The sequence below is a fragment of the Meriones unguiculatus genome, chromosome 11 (genome assembly GCF_030254825.1).
Source record: "Meriones unguiculatus strain TT.TT164.6M chromosome 11, Bangor_MerUng_6.1, whole genome shotgun sequence".
In the NCBI taxonomy this organism is placed as follows: Eukaryota; Metazoa; Chordata; class Mammalia; order Rodentia; family Muridae; genus Meriones; species Meriones unguiculatus.
In genome coordinates this window covers 551,371-575,007 of record NC_083359.1, presented here as the reverse complement: position 1 = coordinate 575,007, position 23,637 = coordinate 551,371, and positions in this window count along the sequence as shown.

The window sequence follows — 23,637 nt, the reverse complement described above, 5'->3', positions numbered from 1 at the left end:
TGTGAGAAGGGGTGGGTCACTAGGGGAAGGGCTTTGAGCTTTCGAAAGCCCGTGCTATTTCCAGCTAGGTCTGCGTCATGTTTATGGATCAAGGCATAAGCTTTCAGCTACTGCTCTGGCACCGTGCCTGTCTGCCTGCTGCCATGCCCCCCACCGGAAGTGTGGAGCCCCAAATTAAATGTTCTCTTTTGTAAGTTGCCTTGGTAGTGGTGTTTTGTCTTGGCAATTTAAATTAATTAAAACACACCCTAAAGTAACCCCTCTGCCATGATTTTTTCTCTGCAGTCCTCTCCCCTTGAGTGTGGGTGGGGTCAGCAGCATGCTTATACCTCACTAGAGTGCTGCTAAGGTCACTGCCATGGCCACCTTACCAAGACTTTGCTGACTGCATGTCTCAAAAGAGACAACTGTTAACTTTCTGGGTAGGACCCTGTGGCAGGGCTTGAGTGGCCTCTGACTCCAGCAGAAGTCTTAAGAAGCTAGGGCACCTAGCCACATGACTTCAGGGAGATATATTCAGGTAGACATTAAAAGAGCTGGGATAGCAGAGTCCAAATATTAATGAAAACATAAAAATAAAACTATTTGTTCAAGCATAATGTCCTTTATGTACATAGTAGCCTGAAAGTCATCATTTCCACTTTGCAGAAAAAGAGACAGTGGCCGGGGAGTGGTGCTGGCTTCTGCCGACACCACCAGCTTATCAGCCACTGGGTCCTTTCCCTGGGCTGTGTTGCTTCTGTGCCTGGGAGGGGAGGGAAGACAGTGAACCCTGTAAAGGCCAGCCACATTAGTGCTCAGAAGCTCATGTGCAGGCCCCAGTGCCCCTCTGCTCTGGACGGAACACCTGTGCCCCACCCCGAATTCATCTGTTGAAGTTTAAAGTTTAATAGCACTCTGGAGAAAAGTTCCAATCATGAGAGTTGGACCCCTGTGAAGGAAATGGTGACCTTGTAAGGAAGAGACGTAAAAGAAGTGACCTCTTTCCAGTAGGTCAGAGGTCACCTCCACAGCATTCCATTCCGAGTATCTGTGTAATTTTATGGTTTGTAAGAGTAACTGAATCTGTATGCGTGTCCCAGGGCTGGGGTAGAGCTCAGTGGTACAGACCTTGCTCAGCATGTGTGACATCCCGGATTCTCTCCCTAGTACTGAAAGGAAACACACAGAACAACTTGTACAGGTGACAATCTATGGTACACACTCCCCGGCTCAGGGCACGGAGATATGATTTCCCACACTAGGAGAACAGTAAAAAGCCATGGGGTTGCCAAGAGAGTTTCTCCTCTATAGAAGAAGGTTGGAGGCGCCCGTGCCTCCTGCAGCTCTGACTCGCTCTCCTGGGAGCCCCCTTCACTCTCCTCCTGGCCCAGAGTTGCTGTACTCTGTGTCATTCGCTGCTCTGGGGCACCGGCAGCCTGCATTGTTGAGAACATCCTATGTGACTTTAATCAGAGCTGCTGTCAAGCACTCGCCCCCTCCTTTTGTGCTTCATTGTCCTCAAGGGAGAAAAGTTTCTTATGAGCATCATTTTACACCAACCTCCCAGACATGCTGAAATTCTGCAATTCCTGAGGCTGCTGAGCTGGTTTCTGCTCAACCTTGAGCCTCCTACTACCCATCTCTGGGCCTGAGAGAGAGAGGAAGAGAGAGAGAGAGGAATGGTCTACATGGTATCCAATTCTGAGCATCTGTGTAATTTTATGATCCATAAGAGAAACTGAATCTATACATGCCCCATGTCTCCCAGCTTCTCACCCTGAGCATCAACTGAGCTTTCTTATTGGGTGTCTGAGCACTGCATTTCATAGTTCTGATAGCCTCTGCCATGGACTGAATTTACAACTCTCATCACTGGGCCTTGACACCCCTTTCTGCTTCATCTCCCATTCCTGCCATAAGGAATCTCATGCCTAGGGTTCTTCGCAAAACCTTGATTTTTATAAATTTTGTCCCCTCCACCTGGAGTGGCCTCTTCATTATCTGACTTTGTCTTCATATTCCACTTCAGATACCAAGGTCTTGGAGACATACACAGGATTTCAGCTTCTGCATTGCTCTCCCCTGACCCTGCACATTGACCAAGCTCAGCATTCTCTACTTTGCAGCCGGTGTTTCTAGGCACCAGAGTCATCCAGGGTAGAATGTTGAGCATGTCATGCAAAGATACTGTCAGCCACATGGTAGAGGCACAAAGAGATGGACGGAATTTATCTAAACACAGTCCAGGAACTCAAGTCGACTTCCACAGAGCAGTTGAGGATGAGGAGAGTAAGATGCGCAGCAGCTGGTGTGGTCATCTAGGGCTCCATGTGCTGATGCTGCCGCTTGGGACGTGACTTTGTATGTACTCTTCTGTCTGTAGAATGGGAAGCTGAGGCCACTCTCACAGGACATGTACAGTATCTAGCACGTAGGAGAAGTTCACTCATTTTTACATCTTCCCAGTCATCTATCAACCCATCCAAGTATCCACTAATAGCGGTGTATCCATTCCATCTGTGGAACCATACACTGTACACATGTGCCCATGCGTGTAATACATTGATCCACCCATCCACCCATCCATCCATCCATCCATTCGTCTCTTTAATTATCCACCCCTATAGCCAACCTTACCAATCTATCAAGCAACCAACATTTCTAAAGGGCTTTCAAAGTGCTGGACATAGAACTAGACAGGGGACACTGTGGAGAGTCCTCAGGATAAGACAGTCTGTCTCTGAGCTAATGAGATGGACATGCTGGCCTCACGCATCAGTTCCTTATGCACCTTTTCACCTGTGATTGTTGGCCGGGTCTTCCCTAAAGCAGCATCCCAGAAATGGCAAAGAAAGTAGAAGAAGGTACCAGGTAGGGCCTGCATACTGCTCTCCTGTAGCAGTGTCCTGCCACCATCTGAACTCTCACTTGCCTGACACAACCCATCCTTTCCCAAATGTTATGCCCCTGCCGAGCTTTCTAGTCATTCCTCCACTTCCTCTCTATTAGGGTTTTATTTCTGTTGCTGTGATAAAATATTCAGACAAAACCAACTTAGAAGAGAAGGGTTTATTTTAGGTCACAATTCCAAGTTGAAATCCATCATTGTAGGGAAGTCACAGCAGCAGCAGCTTGAAGAAGCTAGAACACCATACCCACACTCAAGCAAAACAAATGCATACAGAGTTGCTTGCTTCCTTGCTTGCTTGCATTCAGCTCTGTTGCTGCACTCTTACACAATTCAGGAAGCACTGGCTAGGGAAGAGTGCCTCCCACAGTGGACTGAGTCTTCTGACATCAATCAATTAAACTAAGACAACACTCCATAGACATGCTCACAAGCCAACACAGTGGACAATCCCTTATTGTGATGCTTGAATGAGAATGGCCCTGGAGGCTCATATGTTTGCATGTTTGTCTCCAGTTACTGGAGTTATTTGGGAAGAACTTGGTGTGGCTTTGCTGGAGGAGGTACATCACTGGGGGTAGGCCATGAGATTTCAAAAGCCCATACCAGACCCAGTTCCTCCATTCTCTGTCTCCTCCCCCCTCTCTCTACCTGTTGACTGTGGATCAGAATGTAAATCTCTTAGCTACTACTCTAGCACCATGCCTGTCAGCTTCCTGCTATGATCATCATGGACTAACCCACTCAGAAACTGTAAGTCAGCCCACCAGCTAACGGCTTTCTTTTATAAGAGCTGCCTTGGTCATGGTGCCTCTGCACAGCATAGCACAATGTCTAAGACACTCGTCGTGATTCTCTTTCCAGCTGATTCCAGGTTGTGTCAAGCTGACAAAGCTAACCATCACACTCTCCCTTAAGGCTGTTGTAAGGCTGGAATGAAAGAACATAGAGTTCTAGAATGTTCCTGCAATGTGGTAAGTGCTACAGAAACATTTACTTTCACTGTTCTATCATAAGTGCTCAAGACAACTGGGTGGTGATAAGGCTCAGGGCCCTCAGTTTATACTGGGGAACAGGCTGGTAGAGAATGGAAACAGCCCGAGGACAGGTCCAGGAGATAGAAATCAATGTGGGACTGCATGATAGAGCTTCATCCTCTCCTCTGCCTCAGTGAAGGGCTGAGACCAGGCTAGCTCAATAAGAATATCTTATTACTTCTTTGAGTGCTCTATAGCTTCCTTCAGGCCAGGAACTTGGCCAGAAAGAAAGGGAAATGGGTTTGAAGACAGCATCACCTTTACGTGTGAGAGTGTGATCCCAGAGTTAAGTCTCCCTCACAGCACACACATTACCGGTGCATATGGGAAATTGGCGGTGGGCCACAGCTATACTCTGGTTGCTCCTTCATGAGATCATTTTTAGACACACCTTTCTGCAGTCCAGCTCTCACAAATCTGCCTGTTTGTCCTCCAAGTAGAGCTGGAAGGTTTGTGAACGTTCAAGGTGTTGTTCTCAACATTTCCCAGAGTATGGTTCAGTGGCAAGGTTTGCTCAAGGACCATGAGACAGTCAGTGGCCAAGGCAGCATAAGAACCATGGAACCTGAACTCCTCTCTGGCACGTTTGCCCTTCCTCAGACAAGTTTAAGTTGTATTGGGAGCTCCATCAGGAAGCAATGAGCAAGAAAGATATCCACAAGGTTCCTCCTTTGGGGCTTATTCGTTTAACTGTCCAAATGGGATTTTAGGGGCCCAACTCCATCCTTCCCTGGAAGCCCAGAACCTTGGTGAGATTTCCCACGACAGCGTTGTAAGCGTCTCGTGAGCTCTTCGCCTGGCTGCCTTTTGCAGTATTGAGCCTATGATCCCTCCCCCTTCACCTTCTTTTTATTCCCTCTAAAGGTGATTTGGTGACATGGTTCCACGAGGGCGCACCTCAAGCTTCAGTTATTTGTGATTTAATGAGGAGCCTTTTAATTATAACATCTGTTGTTTTAATTACCAAAGGAATTATAATGAGGCTCCTGGAGGAAGCTGAGCCAGTGCAGAGGCTGGAAAAGAATTCTCAACATCAGAAGACCCGCCGGGTCCTTGGCACAGTGACTGCCACCAAGCGTGACCCGTCATGGAGAGCACTTCATCTTCATTTTAATTAAGCTTCAGGGGTGAGGCAGGCAGCCTCCCCATCCCAGGGAGCCAAGCAGTAGGGTCTGGAAGAGGCTGTATTTAGGAAGCCTTTGGTTGCAAAGGACAGCCCCACCCTCAGTTTGCTGATGCTGGGGCAGCAGCCATCTGCCGCTCTAGAGTGGGGTGTAGAGGAGCCTGGCTCTCCCCTCAGCCCAGCTGTGGGACTTTTCGCCAGAGCAGAAAACCTGTCAGATCTGTTTCATCCTGTAGAAGGTAAAAGCGCTTCAGCTGTGATGTAGGAATCTCTTGAGGATGGATGCTGCCTGTTCACATCCAACACATGCTGTGATGTGAACAAGCGACCATGGACAGGAGGTCCACTAAGGAAGGGGGCTGACTTGACTCTGAGATAACATGGATGCCACCTTCACACTGCTGACAGAGGGTGTAGCTCTAGATGCGAATCGAGCCCATTCTTTACTCTTTCTATATCCAAGGTCTTTGGCGCTTCTGTCCTGAAGAGGGTGAGTGTGTCTTCTTCACTCAGGAGGAGTCACTCAGGAGGACTTAGCAGTTTACTGTGCCCAATAAAGTGAGCGCAGAGGGATGATGTGCCTGCTTCAAAACTCGCCCTTTCTGTCTTCTCTGCCTCCTGTTGTCTGCTAGGACGGTGTGAACAGGTCTGGGCTTGTCTTCAGAGGATGGGTTTCACACAAAGGAGAACAGAGGCTGTTCTAAACTTGTTGCTATCCTACCGTTGCTAGATTGGGCTAAGTTGTCCACGTTGTGAGAAACAATAGTTTTTGAGGCTGTGCCTTTCCATAAGAAACTCCATTTTACAAGCAGTTTTGACTCCACTTTGAGTGTCAGCACAGAGGAGGGATGGCTCTACACCTTGGTGGCTACATATGCACCGTCTGCTCAGCACCCCTGTGAGCCACTGGCTGATAAACACCTTATTTTAAAGAGTACGAAGAGTACCACCTTATATACTCATCAAAATCAATTGTGACCATATGAGCCCACAGTTATATTAAAATCATATCAGGAAAATGAAACCAGAGAACTTATTAAACACATCAGATTGAGGAAAGGATTGACACTTTTACGTGGGGCACACAAAGAGGAAGACGCTTGATAGATATATGATTGAGATGGCCCTGCCACACTGTCATCTGAGCACTGGGTGAGGGTATCAAGGGGCCAACAGAGAACTGCTCATTGTTCCACGGTTTCAGCTTATCTCTGATCCATTGCTGATGTGATTCACTCAAATTTCCACCCCGCTGTCTTTCCTGGTCCGCCTTGACCTGATCCTGCCGCTCATCTCTGCAGCCTCTAAAGTCATGCCTTACCTCAGCTGCTGAAGTACACCCTGAGGCTTACCTCAGTTCTGACCCTGGCACTCCCAAAAGACCTTCATAATGTTTCTTTTATAATTCCTGAAGAGTTCCCCTCTGCATCCCTCTCATATGTCTGCATAGGCCTCTTCAGAACTCTATGAACTCTGCTGCATCCTCTTTAACCCTTTCTACAACCTACATAATATGTAATATGTGACTTGAATTAATATTAATGTTGAAGAGTGGGATAAAAGAGCTTGTGTTTGCCTCAATCAGCTAGGGAAAAAACTCAGCAAATTAGAAAACAGAACGAATGTAACTTATGAATTTATTGTCATCCAATAAGTTCTGAAATTGTGAAAAGATGCAAATGTGTCTGTCTATATTTCTGATGTCGTAGACTCATTACAACCAGCTTCTATACATAAGAAAGAGTCCAACCAAGGTCAGTAGGGTCCTTGGTTGGCTGCAAGTGATGCATGAGCAATAAACACAATGGTTGACAATTTTAGAATAGTAATAGAAATTCCATGTACATTAAATGTTATAAATGTATGTATTCTGGACTCTGAAGAAATTGAGAAATAAATAGAAAAATATAACAAAATGGTTTCTTACCCTATGAAATTTGGTAGAAAGATAAACTTGAAATTTTGAATGAAATCTGGCTTCCTAGCAAAATTGCAGGTATTTACCCATGCCTATCCACATGAGAACATTACATGGAGAAGGAAAACAAAACAGTCTGCAGCCACAGTCATGCCAGACAGCAAAGAAAACATGGCCAGAGAGAGACCAAGCTACTCATGCTCAACCATTTAACTTCTCTTGATACCTGGTGAGACATTTCTCCCTTAGGGAGGAGGGTGAAGAAAAACAAACAAACAAAAGAAACTATGTACCTACTAATCCAGGACAGAAGTTTCTGTTTCCATTTCTCATGCTTTGGCTTTGAATATATGAGGAAGGGAATAAAAAGGCTCCTTCTATAAAGACCATGTTGGAGATGAGGGTGATGATGATGGTGAAGGTGATAATGGTGAAGATAGTGGTGACGACAGAAATGGTGATGATAGTGCTGGTGAAGATGGTGGTGATGATGGCGATGATAAGGAAGGTGGTGGCAAGGGTGGTATGGTGAAAATGGTGATGCAGTAGATGGTGGCAGCCGTGTGAGAATTTTCTTGGAGAGATGTGAAAGGATGTCTGTTTGCTCAAGATAAGACACTAATAACAGACCAAAGAAACAATTTCACCCAAGTCTAGCCTTGTGGACTGGTGAGTTTGTTGGTGTTATTTACAGAACTATGAGTGAGGGGTTACATAGAAGCATCAGTGACTCAAGGACAGCTACATCACTAAATATCGGCCCCAGCATGGATGACAGCTTGTGAAAGCTGAAACCCCAAGTTCCCTGTACCTTAGTCACTTATTCTCAGTACCTGTTACTTGGGGAGGGGGAGGGCTTATGAATTTTGTTTATTACCTATGTCTAAAAAGCCTCCTTTCAGGAGAAAATGCTTTCTATTCATAAGAAATAGATACACAACAGGTGGTAAGAGATGGGGTTGGTGGTAATAGCTGTGTTGGGAGAAACGGTCCTGATGAAGGAGATGGTCCTGATGAAGGAGATGGTCCTGATGGGAGAGATGGTAGTGATGGTGATGATAACTGTGATGGGAGATTGTGGAGGTGGTGGTAATAACGATCATGATAGGGTGATGGTAGTGATGGTGCTGATGGTGCTGATTGATGAAGTGGTGGTAATAGAGCAGATAATGATGATTGTGGAGAAAGTGAAGATTGTAGTGTTTGCAGTGGTAGAGAAGATGACAGTGGTGCCAAAGATGTCCACCCTTGTAAAAATGATGCTTTCCATAATCATATTCTACCCAAAACCCTGCCAACTAATGGCTCTAGTGTCAAGCCAGCCATTCTACCAGTGAGCAGGCACATGTTTACTCTGTGCTAAGCAAGGGGTGGTTTAGCAGGGTCTCAAGTACACAATGGTCCCTCGAACGCACCTTATATCACATCGTCCCTTCTGCCTGGATGTTCCTTTTTATCTTGCTCATCAGAAGAACCTTGCTCCTCCTCGCAGACTTAGTTCAAACATCCCTTGACCAGTGGATTCTACCCTGAGTTACTTCACGATCATAGGTCCTCCACCTTCAGGGTACCACAAACATTCACCAATCAGAGCACACATCGTATTCTTCTGGCATCTCAGTCACCTACTTCCTCCTGCGCCCTGAGGATGAAGAGTGTATCTTACTGTCCAGTGGATTATGCGTGCCTGACATTGAACCTGGCTCTTATCAAGAATTCATGAATGTTTGGAAAGACAACTCATTCAGTCCATTGCCAAGGAGGGATGGAGGCCTTTAAGGGGACAGAGGAGCTGATATAGAAGGGCTTCATGTGTCACATATGCCACCTGGATGGAGACTAAGCTGTGTAGGGCAATTGGTGCGGAAACACTGGCTTAATCTGGTGCTCTAGACCTTGGCTTTTTCTTTTTAGAAGAAGCTATTGTAATGAAAGGAAAAAGGGAGGCCTCACTCAACAGGGTATTGACTATCTGAAGCACATTTTATTAGGACTCATCAGGGCTGGAGGTCTTTGCATCCTCCGGGGACTGTTTGTACAGGAAGTAGAGCTACAGGGAAATTACATACAGCCACTGTGTCCACTGAAGCTTTTAAAGCAGCCAAGGCCAGCCAGCTCCTTAGTTCAGGGGGTTGGGAGATAAATACTTGCTTCATTCCCAGCTATCCAGGCAGGGAAAGATTCTTCCTAATTAGCCACATTAGGTAAATATTCTTTCACTAGATTCTTGTTTAGAGAATAGATGGATGCTGTTGAACGTGGCAGACAGATGCTAATGAGCATGGCCTTGGAGTGAACTGATGCAGAGCCACTGCTAAAGGCTTGCAGTATTTAAACATACAGATCCATGAGCACCCTTTATAGACAGACATACACATGGTGTGGATGTCACACAGCAGAGGAAATGGAAAATTCACGAGAATACCTTCAAAAGAATGAAAAATCTAAAAGAACTAGGACTCTAAAGTAAGTAAGTAGTGGTAAGATCAATGACATATTGGGAAACTAGGACTACAAAATGTGTCATCTTTCTGGCAATCTTCTGTCCCCCCTCTTTAACTCTAATATAACTTCCATTCACCAGGATATATCCTTGATTATTATTTTTTGCTTTTAACTAAAATATAATTATATCATTTCCCCCTTCCCTCCTTTTCTCCCTCCAACACCTCCCTCGTACCCTCTCTTGTTCCTTCTGGAAATCATGACCTCTTTGTCGTCATTTTACAAACACACACACACACACACACACACACACACACACACACACCATGCTTAGTCCATTTAGTGACACTTACATGTATATAATTCCAGAGTTGACTTGTAGAGGCAGGCATATTGTTTAAGTATTATGGGTGAAGCTCTCCCGCTGTTCTTAGGAGACACAGTCTCATAGCAGGTTTCCTGGTCCTAATGCTCTTACAGTCTTCCTGCCTTTCTTCCATGATATTCCCTGAGTCTTGGACTGTACCATATTTTATAGGCCATGACCCAGCCCAAAAGCCACCTCCTTGTCACATCTGGAATAAAGGACTCCATGGGGTCACATTTATGACTCTTCCCAATCTGACAAGAACTTAACTTTTTTTCTGCATCTTCCATCCACACATACCTTGCCCCACTCAACTTCCGCAGAATTCATCCCCATCATCATCACCATTTGTCCAGATGACGCTCTGCCTCTCTGGCAGGCCCTGAGTAAGGAGACTCAAGTACATCACTTATGTCACCTTCATAATTCCATAAAGATGGCAGTCGGATTGCCCTCAGCTTGAAGATGAAGGCTTCAGATTGGTTAAATAATGCACTGGGAGACACACAGTCATTAAAGTGATCAATGGCACTTCTATTGACCTTTTACCTTGGCAGGTGTTGTACCCCAGCAGTGACTTCCATCCCACCTTCCTCATCTGCTGGTCTCTTGTTTTGCTGTCTGGCTATTGTCTCTCTGACTTCTGACCTCACCTTTTCTAATCACACTCCTTGGCTTTGAGAATCATAGGAAGCAAATTCTACTTGGTTGGATCCATTTTTTTTTAACAACTGAACAAAAGTTCATAATATAAAAAGTGTTCTTTTCCAGAGTGTGAATCCATTCTGCAAACTCTTCATCTCTCTGTGAAGCATCTTCATTGCCCAGAGCCCTGTGCTAGGGGCTGGGGGAAATCCAAGTAGAATCTAAGAGACACTCTCTGGGTTTGCAGACAGATTAGCATGTGGCATTCCTAGCTGCTGAGAAGTGTCTAGTATCCTGTGGGCTTTCTTCTGCTGCATATTGTTTAATTGTATCACCTCCTTTTCTGGGCCATCCTATTGAGGTTTGTTAAAACATTGCCTTTGAAGCAGCTCGCCTGTGCTTTTGTTGATGTGTTTCTTTTATGTTTTATGTGCTGCTATTTGTTTTGCTCTGCATTTCTTATCATTATCTTTATTATTTCCTTTTTTCTAGTTTCCTTTTCTCCTTAAGATTGTTGAGTTGATTGCTTGGGCTGTGGGTGAGATGCAGCTGTTTTAATTCCCTAATAAGTTCATTCAGGACTATAAATTACTCCATCAAGAGCCAGGGGGATGGCACCAGACATCTAGCTAGCTGTGCAGTGCTTTTATAATTTTTCAATACACTTTTTTGTTCTTTTCTGTTTTGATTTTCTCCTTTAACCCATGGGTAATTTAGAAGTACACCGTTTAGTTTTCCAAGCAAAAGCTTAAACCATTTCTTTGTAGTTGATTACTAATTTTATTGCATGCCAGAGGGGAAGGGAAGGTGGGGGTGCGGCGCTGTCAGAAATGAGGATCCTGTGGAATGTATTAAAGCCTATTCTATGGTCTGTACACAGACCGTTTCCCCTAATAGATTCTCCATTTCTCTGGTTCAAATGCATTTTTATATGTGTGTGTAATCAAACTTTTTTCCAGACAGGTTCTCATGTACCCCAACTGTCCCAGTCAGGTTTTGTAATTGTTGTTGTTTTATTTGTCTTTGGGGATTTTATTGTTTTTGCTTTGTCTGCAAAGGAACTCAGCTGAGAAAATTCTCCCATTGGATTGGACTGTGGGCAAACCTCTGGTGCTTTTTCTGGATTAGCAATTGATGCAGGAGGACCCAGCTCACTGTAAGCACTGCCACCAATGGGCTGGTGGTCCTGGGTCCTTTAAGAAAGCAGACTAAGCAAGCCATGACTGTGACAGGCAAGCCAGAAAGCAGCACTCCTTCATGGCCTCTGCATTAGTTCCTGATTCCTTGAGTTCTTGGCCTGACTTACCCCAGTGATGGAGTGTAAGATTAAATAAACTATTTTCCCCCTAAATTGCTTTTGGCCATTTTTTTTTTTAAATCACAGCAATAGATACCCAAACTGAGACAGTAATTGACACAGTTTGTGGGAGAGTGTGGTGACGTACTTGATCATATATTTTTGGAAAGATTGTGGAAGTCTTTGAACTTGAGCCTGGAGAAGCTGGTAAGTGTTGAGAACTTAATGAACTATTATGGTAATGATAGAAGGCAATGCTAAGAACAATGCATATGATTATGGCATGGCTAGGGAAGTTTTGAGACTCTCAACGAATCTATCATGACCATTGATGTTTTTTCAAACTAATATTTTCATTGATTCTTTGGGAATTTCACCTCATACACAAAAATTATACTCGCTTCCAAATCCTTCCATGTCTTACTCCCGCCCTTGTGACCTCCCCCAGAACAATAAAAATAAGTCTAATTTGTAATGTCTGTGTACTCACTGGAGCATGGTTAAATGCCCAGTGGCCAACCCCCTAACGAAAATCAAGTCCTCCAGCTCCACTTTAGCATTCCTATCACAAACTTTAAGAGTTCTCTTTGATGGCTTCCTTTTTAGGCTGTTGCTTTTTTTCCAGGGAGGAGGGAGTTTGATGGAGTGGGAGCTGTCACAGAAGTCTTCCACATCCTCTTTCTCACCTGTGCGGCTGCAGTCGTCAATAAATATCACTGCCAACGTAGCTTCCTTGTTCTTTACAGTCAGCTGGAATTCGGATCTTGGGCTTCCTCGTGGTTTCTGATGACAATACAAACCACAAACAGGTCCCCTGGCTGCGGTAGGACCACGGACCTGGATAAGGCCCTCCAAGACAGCCTGAGCCCTGAACATCACTTGGCCTCAGATGGAGCACAGGGCACTCACGTCAATATGCTCTCAGCAACAGCACAACTCACAGGTGTCAACATGACTTCATGCTGCAGCACAGACCACAAATATTTGCATGGCTTTTGGCGGTATTGTGGCCCATGGATCAACAAAGCCCTCAGCTGCAGTAGGACTTCGGACCTAATCGCGGCCCTCAGTGGCATCACAGGCCCAGACATCACCATGGCCTCAGGTGGCAGCCAAGGCCACTCAGTCAATATACCTCTAGTGGCTGCATGGCCCACAAATATCAACATGGCTTCAGGCTGTGGTATAGACCACAGACATACACATGACAGTAGGTAGTAGGATGGGCCATGGATATCTAGATGGCCACTGGCTGCATCAGGACCATTGACCCACATATGGCCCTCCTCGGTGGTATGGACCAAGGTAGTCAGTCTTTCAAGGATATCCAATCCAAAAAGCAAACCATTCCTCATCTCAGCCTCTGTCATTGCCCAGAGCCAGGGTCTTTGAGGCTGAGTCTACATCCACATAATGCCCAGGATGTTGCACACCCACCCCTCCAACCACATTACACAACGACTGTTCCATGGTCCACCTCAGCTCTAGCATAAGCATTGCCCCTCTCTTCCATCTTTCCCACTTCTCCATCACACATCAATTCATCGTCATCATGCCCTCCAGCCTACATAGCATAACTATGGATATTTTAAAGTAAGGACAGCTAAAACAAAACCTTTCTTTTCATGGGACAGTTGATGCTGGCTAGCTGGAGCTGAGAAGTTAACAATGATTAAGATGGGAGCAGCATCTCTGATGAAAGGTCTTCTGGGAGTGTTTCCTTGGGCTCGGCACGCATAAGCTGTGGTCCATGGTGGAGACGAAGCTGTACCTCGTGCTGACAGCTGAACTTGCTAATGTGTATGAGTTTCCAGGTAGAAGTGGTTTTGAGGGCAAGAAGGGGTCATGAAGAGTAGCTGAGGCATGGCACCATGAGGGTCCAGAAGAGGGCTTTGGTGAAGGTACAGACTCAGTTGAAGTAGAAACTCCAAGACTGAGGGTGTCATGGAGAAAAGTTGAGGCTTGGCTGAATCAAATTAAAGTAAAACCAAAGTTAAAAAAAAAAAAAAAGTAAGAGCCACTTTGGGATTTTGGGACTCACAGTCTTCTGGTTTCCAAAGGGCCTGGTCAGCTCCACCTTTTAAATCCTGCTGTCCATAGCACACACAGCTTGTCTCATAAGCTCAGCCCATCGCCACTCCATATTTCCGTCTGTCTTTGGTGGTTATCCCATGGTGCTGGCATCTTCAGGGTGCTGGGGTCTCTCCTGCAGCTGGACTTCACCTTCACCATTAGCCTCTCCCAGGCTTTCTTCAGAGACTCTGATGACACCACGTGGTACCAAGCCAATTAAGCCCAACTTGGTCGTGCTGCAGTGTGTTTACACTGGTCTCTGCCTGGTAACTATAGACATGGGGGCGACGGTATGTGATGGCTTGGTGTCTTAGAACCAGAGCTAATTTCAGTCTACACAGCAGATCCTTGGAGAGATGGCTCAGTTAAGAGCACCGTCTGCTCTTCCAGAGGTCCTAAGTTCAATTCCCAGCTACCACATGGTGGCTCACAACCATCTCTACTGGGATCTGATGCCCTGCTCTAGCATGCAGGTATACATGCAGAGCTCTTATATATGTAAAATACATAAATCTTAAAGAGAGAGAGGGAGGGAGAGAGGGAGAGAGAGAGGAAGGGAGAGAGTTCCTTGGAGTGAGAGTGTTCCTTCCTGGGAGTGAGATAGTTCCTTGGCGTGCTCGGCAGAGGTTGCAAGGACTTCTCTCACCATCTCCCCCTCAAGCCCTGACCCAGCCACACCTGCTTGTCAGGCACTCCATGTTGCTTTTTTCCTCTAAGAACACTTTATAATGATTAGTCTTCAGCATAATGGAAAGAGGATCGAACTGGCAGACATAAACTCAGCCACTCCCTTCATCCAAGGAGAGGAAGCCTTGAATCTAGAGCTAGAACATCATTCATGGGAACCTACCAAGGCTAGGCGAGGCTTGCATGCTCAGGGCATAGAGCATGGTGATTCCTAGGTTCTCAGACTAGATGCCACCTTTTCACAACCCGGAAAGAGGCTGATGGAGACCAGAGGCCAAGGCTAGAGATCAGAATACAGACACAGAATGGATTTGGAACCCTCTGGACAGATGGCCTAGCCTATTGTTCCCAGGTGTTCTGTTAGAGTGTCTTCCTGGTTCCAAGAGCAAATTGTAACAATGGCTGGTCGGTGTTTGGTGGTTTCTTCTGCATGTGACTTAAGGGTTGGTTTCATTGCAAGTATGAAGCCCCAAAAACAGCTGCAGCTAAAAAGATGCTTTATCTCCCCCAAAATGGCTTATCTTTTAGAATCCAGATTATCCATTCCATTGTCTCTAGTTTTCCCCAAGATGTGGTCTTCATAGTTTTGATAAAATACAGTGCTGGAACCTCCTGGACAGCAGGTTAGAGTGGGCAGGGTTGAGGGAAGGAGGCACAGAATATTACTTTTTTTTTTTTTGCATATACCAAATGGTGGCTTTATTGTACATGCTCACAGCAGGACCGCAGGGATTAAGAAGTGGAGCTGGAGCTGGAAAGGTAGCTCAGTGGTTAAGAGCACTGACTGCTCTTCCAGAGGATGTGGGTTCAATTCCCAGCACCCACATGGCAGCTCACAACTGTCTGTAACTCCAAGATCTGACACCCACAGATATACGTGCAGGCAAAACACCAACTCACATAAAAAGAGGTGGAGCTGACTAGGCCCTTTGGAAACCAGAAGCCTGTGGGTATTGTACAACACTTTATTGTACATAGCAGTGTGTGTCATAAATGTAATTTCATATAATTGTATCATGAACCTTGACTATGATCACCACCAGGCCCTCCTTTCTCTCCTCTAACCCACCTTGCTAGTTTCCTTGGTTCCCCTGGTTTCACTTCTACTCTCATTCCACATGTACATAAGTAATGTCTCTATAAACTCTGGGATCCACAAATGAGAGGAAATGTATGGCATTTGTCTTTCTGAGTGTGATTTACTTTTTCACTATGATGATCTCCAGTTGGGCTACATCTTTTTCCTTTAGAGCTGAGTGCAGCCCCATGTGTATACAAACCGCATTTTCTTTATCCATTCACTGACTGGCACCAAGCATAATTTTATAGTTTGGCTATAGTGAATAGTGCTGCAAAAACAAACAAACAAACAAACAAACCATGGATGCAGACATCTCTATCTGTGGTTTATTGGTGAATAATCCTTCCATAATATATGGCATATTTTCCATAATATATCTTTCTTAATATATGGAGTGGTGTAACTGATACCTTGGTCTATTTGAGTTCTCCGGCAAACCTCCGTAATGATTTCTGTAGCAGCTGAGTTAATTTGCATTCCTATGTAAAATGTAAATGTATAAGAGTTCCCTTTCTCCACAGCATTGTTGATATTTGGATTTTTTTTTTATGACAGCCATTCTAACTGGGCTGAGATGGAATCTCAATGTATTTTTAAGTTGCATTTTCTTGATGCCTGAGGCCGTTGAACACTTTTCATGTGTCTATCAGCCATTTGGACTCTGTCTTTTGAGAATCATCATGCATTGGCTCATTGATTGACGACAGGAGAGGCAATATTCCTCTTCTTAAGAGAAATTTTCTGGGAACGTCCACATGACACTCCCACTTCAATTACAGTGGCTGGTAAACAGATATTCATTGTGCCAGGCGTCGGGGAATGTGGCATAGGTAACCTTTCTTCTAGATAATCATGACCCCTCTTAAAACCTTCACTGAACATGAAAGAAGAGAAGGAAGGGTCCTGAGGCCAGCCCTCAGTCTCAACCAGTCCCACCCAGCATCCGCCTGGCCTCAGCTCTGGGCATAGGCTTCAGATTTTGTAGGGAGTTATCTCTTTCTGGTGGGTCTAGTACCGTCAGCCAAGAAGAATGGGAAAAGTCAGAGAATAGCCCAAATTAGGCCAGCAGGATTCAAACACAGCAGGGCTGTTGATTGTCAGCTAGGGAGCAGGAGAACAGTGACTAGAGGTACTTTGTTCCTGAGCTGGGGGACCTGCTTTCTCTACTGTCCACTGCATCCTTGGAACAGCTCACTGCCCTGCATGTTCCAAAGCCCGTTACAATTTCGCCTTCATTCCAATGAGCTATTTCATATTCTTCCAAATGGTTCCCCCCCTTTTTTCTTAAGTTTACCCAAAGTTCATCCCTGTATCTTGAAAAGAGATAATGCTGACTGATGTTTCTCCAGATGTCATTTGTCTTAGCATTTGCACATCTGTGTCTTGAACTAGAAAAATCCCTCTGAGAGCACATTCGTTTATCTCACTGCACCTGCCCCACAAATCAACTCCGTCCCCTTCAGAACTCTGTCAACGTTTGCTGAATAAATAAATGAGAAACTAGGCAATTCCGAAGGGAAGAAAGCCACTGGATGTCTCTGCTTCACTACCCCAAAGGAACTTGCCATTAGTTTTATGGAATAGTGAGAAGCATGGTCCAAATCCCTCACTTCCCTCCTCATCCTTGAAAACACCAAACAGGTCAGGCTCGTTGGAGAGCAGACTCCTACCACAGCTGCAACTGTTGTTCATTAGTTCATAGTTGCAGAAGAAACTATTCCTAAAATTAACCTAATATTTCTTTTCCCACCTGGACTTAAGAGTTGTAAGATTTATCTCTGTCCTGTGGCTTTTTCTGGGTAGATATGAACAAATTTCTATTTAACCCAGATACAAACTAATGACAGATGAAAAAGTGATTCTGCTCAAGTCTATCTTACTGCATCAATGGGTTTACTCTCATTATTGGCAGCAGAATCACCAAAAAGCCCTCGTAATTATGACTCCAGAGAGCTGCATGCCCAAAGGTACCCTTGGAACTCCCTACACAACTTGCAGGCTCCACCAAAGTGTCTCCCTTTCCCAGCACGTTTACTGCATATGTAACCACGAGGAGAAGGCTTATGAATCAGGTAACTTCCTCAGCTTCCAGAGCCTCTGAGCTTAGGAATTTCCACCAGGAGGGAGTGTTTTGATTTAGAGGAAATAGCTCCACAATAGTCTCAAGTAATCACCACCTGGGAGCCAGGAACCATGACGTCTTCCCTTCTCTCACCACCTGCACAAACTCATGGGTCAGTGAACTTACCCTACACCATTCTTAGTCACTATCTCAGCTAGTTGTAGGAACAGGGTGGCTGACCCAAGGTACGCCGATCATTTCTCACTACCAGGAAGCTGCCATTGCAACTGAGCGATGCTGGTGCCTTGGCTGCTGGTGGAATAAATATGTAAATAAAATGAGAGGAAGGAGTCATTCTTCCTGATGGCCACTAGTTAAGGTCATGAGGAAAGTCTGTCTTTAGATAATGAGGAAAGATGAGGATGCAGAGCAAGAAACAGCAAGAGAAGCCTGTCCTCCTTGGCTTTGTGGGTACCAATTCTGGTCTCCCAAACAGCTCAATGGGATGCTCTGCCCTTGAGTTGGCTCTGCAGGAATGTGTGTGCAGGGGGACACCTGAGAATGAATGTACAGACTTCCCTATGTATTCTTGGGCCATTCTAGCAGTGATTCCTACAGCCAGATGAAGACACCTACTGTAAATCCAAACCTCAAGTTAATAATTTTTTCAAAATTTGTTTTTATTTTTACTTATGTGTATATCTGTGCGGGTCTGTGCACATGAATACAGGTGTCCAGGAAGCCAGAAGAGGGCATCAGATCCTCTGGGACTGGAATTTATAGGCAGTTGTGAGTCACCTGATATAGGTGTGGAAACCAAACTTAGATCTTCTGCAAGAGCTCTTAACACAGAACCATCTCCCTAGCTCTCTCAACCTCCTTTTAAAAAAAAATGTCTAATATCCACTTATAAGTGTGTATATACCATCTGTGTATAATCATACTAAATCTGTACACCCATAGAAGCTAAGCAAGAAGGAAGACTCTGGGTAGGATGCTCAGTCCTCATTCAGAAAGGCAAATGGGATAGACATCCCATTTGATGAGGGAGTAAACAGGGAATAGGACAGGAGCCTATTACAGAGGGCCTCTGAAAGACTCTACCCAGCAGAGTATCAAAGCAGATGCTGAGACTCATAGCCAATCTTTGTGCAGAGTGCTGGGAATCTTATGAAAGCAGGGGGAGATAGTAAGACCTGGAGAGGACAGGAGCTCTACAAGGAGAGCAAGAAATCCAAAAAATCTGGGCAGAGGGGTCTTTTCTGAGACTGATGCTCCAACCAAGGACCATGCATGGAGATAACCTAGAACAGATAACCTACACAGATGTAGCCCATGGCAGTTCAGTGTCCGAGTGGGTTCCATAGTAATGAGAACAGGGACTATCTCTGACATGAATGCAGTGGCTGGCTTTTTAATCACTTTCCCCTGAGGGGAGGGGGACAGCCTTACCAGGCCACAGAGGGATACAATGCAGCCAGTACTGATGAGACCTGATAGGCTAGGGAGGAGGACCTTTCCAATCAGTGGACTGGGGGAGGGCATAGGAGGAGAAGAGGGAGGGTGGGGTTGGGAAGGGAAGAGGGAGGGAGGTACAGGGGGATACAAAGTGAATAAACTGTAATTAATAAATAAATTTTAAAAAATAAGACAAAAAGTATGCTTTTAATTGAAATAGAATTGCATAACCTTCTTCCTCCCTTTGTCACCTCTAGCCCCTTCCAGCTACCTTCCCTGCATTCCCTCCTAATCCCTCAAATTGATAGCATCTTTTCTTTTATTATTATTGTTACATACATACATATGTGAATGCATAAATATATATAAATACAACCTGCTGGGTCCAATTTTTTTTGGCTTTGTTGTTTTGTTTTGTTTTGTTTTGTTTTGTTTTGTTTTGAGTTAGGGACTCTCTACATAGCCCTGGCTGTCCTGGAGCTCACTATGTAGTCCAGGCTTTCCTGGAGCTTACATAGATCTTGTTTCTGCCTCTCAAGTACTGGGGTTAAAGGTTTGTGCCACCACACCCAGCTGCTGAGCCCATTTTGTTGTTTGTGTGTATATGGTTTCATGCTGACCACTCTGCATTAGACAACCAATAAAGGGGATTATCCTTGGGAGAGGCTAATTCTCCTTCTCCCAGCATTCATGAGCTGCCTGCAGTTCTTTGTCTAGGGGTGGGACCCCAAGAAATTTTCATTCTTCCACCTTACCAAATCTATCTTGAACATTCTTGTTCCTGCTTTATCCTTGGTTCCCTGCCCCCATCCTGCCTCTGGCCTGACCTGACTCTACCTTTATTCACCTTTTACCCAGTTTCCAGGCAAACTTCACTATGTCAGTATCCCTATATGGAGAAAAGAGGCAACCTAGCAGGCCCATGGCTACTTCATTTAGAAGCTCTGCTGATCCCCTGGATTTTCCCATGATTCCCTACTCTTGCATGTGTCCACCCTAGAAAGCAGTAAACTCTACACCTTCCCCTGCCGCCCCCAGTTGAGGACGCCACATGGATAGAGTCCACTCACACAAACAGTTCTAGCCTCCTTCACTCAGCCGGAGAGGCAGCTGTGGGGTCCTGCCTCCCCAGAACAGTAAAGATTTTCTGCAGCTGAATCCTTTTGACATTTTCAATGGTAAAATAAATTTGATTTGCAGAAGCCATGGAAGAACCGAGGCGATGTGATTTCCAAAATGCACTGTGTTATTGGATATGATAAAAGACTGAATGAGTCAGTAAATGCAGCAGTTTAGTAACTGTTACAAAAAAAAAAAAAATCAATAGCCAGACATCTGCTGGGGCGGAGGAGGAGGCTGTATGAATGGCTAGATGAGGGAGGATTCGTGGCTGAACTTGGGATGCACACCCAGCCTGAGCCCACAGTCCCCCAATCCCTCGCTGACATATCCAGACACATGGATTCGTACCCTGCACACCTGTGTGCAGACACATACCACAGCCTCTCCACTGACTTCCACAACTGGTACCATCATCACTGCGGAGGAAGGACTTGCACATTCATATCTCGCTTTATTCATTTGCTGAGCCATGAAGAGGCAGGTTATTATTTCCACAAATGAAGAACTGAGGCAGAGAGGTCTTAAACGCTTGTGCAAAGTCATCCTGGCTGGGGAGCAGGAGAGCTAAGCTTAGAAGCCATAGGGCATCAGTGGGTTTGGAGGGATGCGTTTCGCTATCTGGTTTAACTGAGATGTGGTTGTCTTATACCAAGCCTCCCACATTTGAGGTATGCATTTGAAGAGCTCTGGTGTGTGTGTCCACACAGCCATCTCCATCATCAAGCCCAGGAGTACATCCTGTGCCTAGGTTTCCTTGGGCTCCCTGGTCCTCTCTCTCCCTCTGACCCACACTGAAGCACCTGGATCTCTGCTTTCTGTTACTACAGATTGATTGGTATCATCTAGAATTTCAGGCAAGTAAGTTTACAGCTCATGTTCTCTCCAGTGCCCACTGAAGAATACTCATGAGCACACCACAGGACCTTCCTCCCAAGACAAGGCCAACTCCGTGTGTGATGTCTAAAGTTCCTCACCCCAGGCACCCACACATTCCACATGTCCCCCATACCCCCCCATGCACCTTCTCACCACTCCTCTACCCCTCCTGATGACAGGACACACATGTTCCCCATACCTTGCCAAGTCTGTCAATCAACCTTACCCCTCTGGGATCATTCTCCCAACAGTTTGATTCTCAGCAGTCTGTTAGCAAAGCGTTGTGACTCCTTTCATTTCAAAGCTCATGTGACAGGTCCTTTTATACTGACCCTGGTTCTTTTCTCTTCTCCTGGCATATTCTATGAAATACTTACTGCCCTTAGCACTGGGTATCCAGAAAACCAAGCCATAGTCCCTGTGTGTGTGAAATGTAGTCCCCTTCCAAGGCAGCATGACCATCCCTGTGCTGTAGGACACAAAGCAGGCTCAGAGAGGCCAGGCTGGTTGGGAGAGGAAAGAACCTTCCTCCAAGGAAGAACACTGAATGATGGTATCAAGGTGCCAAATGGAAACCATGAGTTACAAAGAACTGAGCAAACCCTATTCTAAAACAGTGGTCACAGAAAGGCGAGTTCAAGCTCTTTGTTGACCAAAAGCTTTGAAGGAACAAGGCAGGGGATCTGTATTATCTAAGGCCACCTTCCAATTACAGCAGTGACAGCGACAGCCAGCCAGTGTTGTAAGCCATTTCTCTCATGGTTGTCAATCTGATGCATGATGGGTTGCAGATTCAGAACTGAGTTCCACTGCTAGAGAATCCCAGGTAATTGTTGAGGGAGCCCCATGTATTTGGCATCTTGAAAGCCTCTCCAGTGATTGGCTAACATTGAGTTCAGTTTCGTCTAGTCTTAGAACAGTTACCACACTCAGCACCCAGAAAGTCAGCTTTCCTTTGCTGTGATAAAACACCAAAGAAACCAACCTAAAAGAAGGAAATTAGGGTGGGGAGATAGCTCAGTCAGTAAAGGGATTGCCTTGAAAGTGCGAAGACCTGTGTTTGGCCCCCAAACCCACATTACAAACCTGGGTGCAGTGACACGGACTTGTAATCCCAACAGTGGGGAAACAGGAAGAGAAGTCAGAGAGGAAAAGAACAGGTTCCAATGTCCCTCCAAGGGTGTGCCTTCCAATGACTTAATTCTCCTGACAGTCATTGCCTATCAGTGGCCCACCATCTCCCAATAACACCAGGGTGAAGGCTAAGCCTTCAGCATGGGCCTTTGAGAAACATTCCCAACCCAAGCTGTAGCATCCAAAATTTAAAGAAAGCCGAGAAGCCTGTGGAAATGCTAGTGGTTCTGATCTCATCTTCCTGCAAATGCTCTGACAGAAATTTAACAGGATGACCAGCCAATTAGATGTCAGCGAACTGTTAGAAGAGGGCAGGGTCTCATCGGCCATAAATCACATTGTCACATAATGAACTAGAAGAGTAGATAAATGCTCATGGCTAATGGTTTTCTTACCAATATCAGATATTTAAAGTCTTTAGGTTTACTAGTAATTCAGTATCAAGGTAATTAGATATCCATTAGCAGCATTAAACACCATTTACATTGGCCACTGTTTTCTGAATCTTCATAAGTGTCTCTCTCCTACCCCTCCTCCTCCTTTGGTAGCCATGACTCTCGCTTATTTGGGACAACATATTCCATACACTGACAATTATCAGACGGAAGGAAATCCCCTGAGACTGCCATGAAAACTAGAGGTTGCTGAGTTCGCTTCCACTCCATAGACTGGTACTGCAAGCAAAGTCTAGTCTAATACATCATTTCTCCTGAGCCCTTTCACCTGCACTACATCTCATTCCTCATTAATGGAATTACTTCATAATTACCTCAGTGTCAACTCATGTAAACCGGATTATTTTAATCACATTACACCCGGCCTTCCCCCTAAATGTTCCCAGTGTGTAGGAATTGCATTGAAGCCACAGGCTCTTGTGATTCTTACATGGAGAAAGGAGTCATTGATTCTAGCCATTCAGGTTTGATGGGCATGAGTCTGAATCACTTTAACGTGGCTTTGCACAGTTGGAGGAGGAAGGGTCCGTGCAGGCTTAGAAGCGACTTTATTCGGGGAGGGAAAGCTTCCGGCTGGAGAGCAGCCTTGATTCCTGACGTGAACAGTTCTGCTGAAAACAAACCAGTTAAGTACATTTTGAACAACACTAAAAATATAGAAGAGGAGGACATTCATGGCAGAGCTGAGGGTCATTTGATACGGAAGGTAGTGGCTCCTAGAGATCAGCTCCAGGCTCAGGGTCCTTCCCTCCCAGGAGTCCATGACCTTGGGGTGGCTGAGAGAGCATGAAGGAGAGAGGTCCTGCTTCCTATCCCTGGACTCTAAGGTTCATAAACACTTACTGGGAGGTCGGGGGCTGAGATTCTGTTCAAGAAAAACATATGCCATTTTCGTATTTGTTTCCTTGCATTGACTTGTAGCTGTACATTCCTGCTTAAGATGGGGGAAATCACCATGATGTACTCT